Raw genomic sequence first — 4,078 nt, forward strand, 5'->3', positions numbered from 1 at the left:
CTGGGGTGTAAACCATTTATATACAAGTCTGATAACTCAAATTGCTATGGGCTAATTGTTGTAATGGAAATAATCTCAAACCAAAACAAAATAATACTCATTTCAACAATGTCAACTCAAGCACATAAATTAATTCAAATGTCAGACTTGTAAATATGTGTACTTTAGTCTAAACCCAATAGTTAACATTAAATTGACAAAAATTAAATAAAATTAAAAACGATTTATTATCTTTATACCAAATTTATTGTTTAACAAAATATCAACATCCATAACACATCATGTAATCATACAGTACAGCTGTACAAGTAACGGTCTTTAGTATAAAGGCAATACATCACTAACTTCCAATATAATACACATTTATAAATATATAATTAAAAGACTAGGATGGGTCACGTTTCTAAAATATGAAAAATCAAGTTGCCCACTACAAAAAAAGATGAATAAGCTGATTTTATGAATATCTAATAGTCAACAAGAACTCATGGTCATGGAACGAATATGCGGGTGCCTTGGATCTGTAAACCCCTAGATATCCCAACAACCATACCCCGTTTATACTGATTGCGAACTTGATGAGCATACAATGCACCAAGCATTATGATTATGACCGATATTCAAACATGCACAAATATTTCCCAACTATCACTCTCTTTCTCACTCTCTCTCTATCATACATACACACACATACACACAATTTGGATGTTAAATAATTCGACTTGGTGATGATAACAATAATTTGATTGAAAGACATGAAATATGAAACAAAACCTTGAAATATTACACGGTAGAGAAGTGGGCCATAAAAGGGTTTGAAAATAATATAGCTTTCATACGAATCACACTGAAACGTGCAATTAAACCTGATACAACCTACATGATTCCAATATCGAAAATTGCTATGGTCTCAGTGTGTGTAGAAAAACTCAACATCCACAACATAATATATTCCATTAAAACAGTGAGTGATTAAAAAATAAAATTTTTAATGAAAAATTATTTGCATACCGTAATTGGTGCATTTAGGTTACCCCTCAAATTTGTTATATTTTCTATTGATTTTGCTGATTGTATAGCATAAAACGCTTAATAATAATAAATCTTTATTGTCCTCAAAATAGTGGCAATTTGTCACTTGGTTACACATTATAATAATACAATAAATAACATACATGACTTTATTTATTGATATGTACACAACATCGTTGTCATTGTCACCATCATCGTCATCAACATCACAACAACCTTCCTAATATTTCTGTTACCATCCTTTTCACCATTCCCCTATAACATCACCATCCTCATCATACTCCATATTAATATTATATTATTTTTCCTGTAACAAGCTGTAAGATGGAAAGCTTGTGCTTTGATATCCCTCATCAGAAAGACAAAGGTCATGTTCTCAGATTGTGCTCTCTCTCTCTCTCTCTTCCCCTCTGATATTTTCTCTCTTCCTTTCATTCTCTCCTCCAGTCCCTCTATATTTTCTCTCTCTTCCTTTATTTCTTTCCTTCTTTCTCCCTTTCTCTCTAAAGATATGTGCTCTCTCTCTCTCTTTCTCTCTCTCTCTCTTTCTCTCTCTCTCTCTCTCTCTCTCTCTCTCTCTTCCTCTGTTCTTTCCTCTCTGTAATGTAAGAAATAACTATATGCAACTACATAAATGATACATACATAATAATAAAAATAATAAAATAGTACAAGAAACCGTTACCGTTATAATGGTCTTCGTAAATCATCATTTGCATTTTCTTTTTAAATAAATATCATGTTAGGCAATGACATACGGTCTTTAATGTTATTATGTCATGACAGGATATTAATTTTGACGAAGTGCTGAAGAAAAATGGCAGAGCAACTCTTATTAGCTAAAATAATGCAAATATTGACAATATTTAATAAACTGAAGAGCCTGGCAAAATATGTTTAAAATTTATTTCGCTCCAAAAGAATTAAGATTATAAACAAGAATTCTTTATCAACCAACTACATGTCTCATAGAACCTTTTATTTTTATGACTTTAGTTTTGTTTTGTTTTGTTTTTTTTTTGTTTTTTTTTTTGGGGGGGGGGGGGGGGGGGGGGGGGGGGGGGGCATCTAAACTTGGGAAAACTAATTATTTGACATCAATAAACACCTCTGAATCCTGGATATGAACTATCAAATGGTCAATTCTATTTTATTCACTGTGTAACAATAAATATATAATATAAAATGAGATACAGAAAGAAAAGACAAGCCTAATGCAAATGATAAAACATAACTGGACACAATGACAGAACCTAAATTAAATTGAGAACATCAGATCTTTATTTCCTGTTACATGACTAGCAACCAGTTTGGGTTTTTTATAAATGATTATGAATAAAAAACAATAAAAATAAATAGAGGTAAGTTCAGTATAAATGACTATGCTATTTGAAATTACTGTCACTCACATCAATACATCACAAATCATATCACAGAATGAAGAACGATGTGAATATATTACCAGGTCTGATAACTCATGGTAATTATGGGCTCAATTTAACAACGTTGTAATGGATAATATTTTGAGTGGGTTTGATAATATTTCCATTACAACAATGAGCCCATCATAATTTGTATTATCAGACCTGCAAATATGTACACGCCTACGAAGAAGAACCTATTCTTTCTCTTTTTATGCCAAGACAATAGTAAAAGGAAATTAACGTTTTACCAAGGATATATTTAACTTTAACGCAAATACCTCTCTCCTCCCATATTCATATACCAAGCAGGGACTGGATAGCAGAGCAACATGAAAATATTTTGTAATCTAATCATATTAGGCCATTGTCCTTGTCAAGTTACAAAAAGCATGGCACAGCTTGGTGACCATGAAGCAACATGGTCTTCAACTTAAATCCAAGAGATACCAGACATGCTTCTCACATACCTAATGTGTTCCTAAGCAAATCACTACAAGGCACTGTCCTTATGGTGACCGAAGGTGGACTTATCACTCGATTTCCCACGTGGGGATGAAAAAGTTCTGTATATGAAATTAAGAAGAAAAGAAACTGAGGTTGATTCTAGTAATAAAAGAAATAAATAAAAAAGCTTGGTGAAGGAAAACATTTGACTTCTACTTCTACTCTAATTATATATACAATATTTACAATGTTACAGAATAACTATGATCTTTCCAATGTGGTGATGACATAAATATAAATCGTAGCAAAATAACAGAGTAAGAGCAGATTGGACTTCTAACAATTGGCTTGTTTGTGTTAAATTGCTGTATGGCACTTGCGACACTATTTTTTTAGGTCATTTCAGCACCAATCAATTGCCTTGATTTTTTAGTTAAATCAATGCACTTGATCAAAAAAAAAATAAACAAGATTACACACTTACTTAACAATTAAGTGAGAAAAATGCTTTATAGAGCATATTCCTTTTTCTTTTCTCTCCTGTGATATATAATAGGGAATAAATATTCAAACCTTATTACAATGTATTAGTGGCAATGTACTTCATTGGGGGTCCAGATGGCTCCGATGGTAGAGCATTTGCTTCAGTGTCAATCCTCAGACTCAGCGCAGACAAGAAATTTTCTGACCCCCTTTTTGCCCAGTCAGCAGTGATTTGATTGCTGGGTCTGTCAGATCTGGTGGAAGGTACTTTGTGATTTCAACCCAACAGGAAGCATTCGTTTAACACTAAAGTGAAAACAAGATTAACTCTAGCTCCATGAAACTTACGTCTCAGACTTTTGAATGCAACATGATATTCATTTTCATTTTGTTAGATTGAATTAAAATTACAAGCCAAAAGTTGTTTTTCCTTAATAAATAAATGACTTGGAACATAGAAGTCTTTATGCAAAAGATCCTTACTCTTTTAAATCAAAAATAACTAACTTTATAAAAATGGAATCAAATACAAACATCAAAATTGGAAGAAACACAGGGGACTGTCAGATCTGCCAATAAGTACTGTGCTAAACTGGCAACAATACAAAGGGTAGCAAGCAACAGATATTGTTCATTTAATTCCAGGACTCTGCTTCACAGTCTTAAGGTTTTAAATAACACATAAGTTTTGTTAA

General features: G+C 32.3%; 1 protein-coding gene across 2 annotated transcripts in view; it reads right to left on the reverse strand.

Moving 5' to 3' along the window:
- Positions 1-223: 223 nt before the first annotated feature.
- The window catches only part of LOC144961803 (dnaJ homolog subfamily B member 4-like), a 5,489-nt gene continuing 1,634 nt past the window's right edge, over positions 224-4,078 (reverse strand). Inside the window, exon 2 of one of the 2 annotated variants that reach the window (XM_078894885.1) lies at positions 224-3,019. The gene's annotated coding sequence lies outside the window, so the exon portion shown is untranslated. Of the gene's footprint in view, positions 3,638-4,078 lie in introns of both variants that reach the window. The other variant, XM_078894880.1, reaches the window with a different exon arrangement.

The sequence above is a fragment of the Berghia stephanieae genome, chromosome 1 (assembly GCF_034508935.2).
Source record: "Berghia stephanieae isolate SIO BIC M18660-M18661 chromosome 1, UCSD_Bste_1.3, whole genome shotgun sequence".
In the NCBI taxonomy this organism is placed as follows: domain Eukaryota; kingdom Metazoa; phylum Mollusca; class Gastropoda; order Nudibranchia; family Aeolidiidae; genus Berghia; species Berghia stephanieae.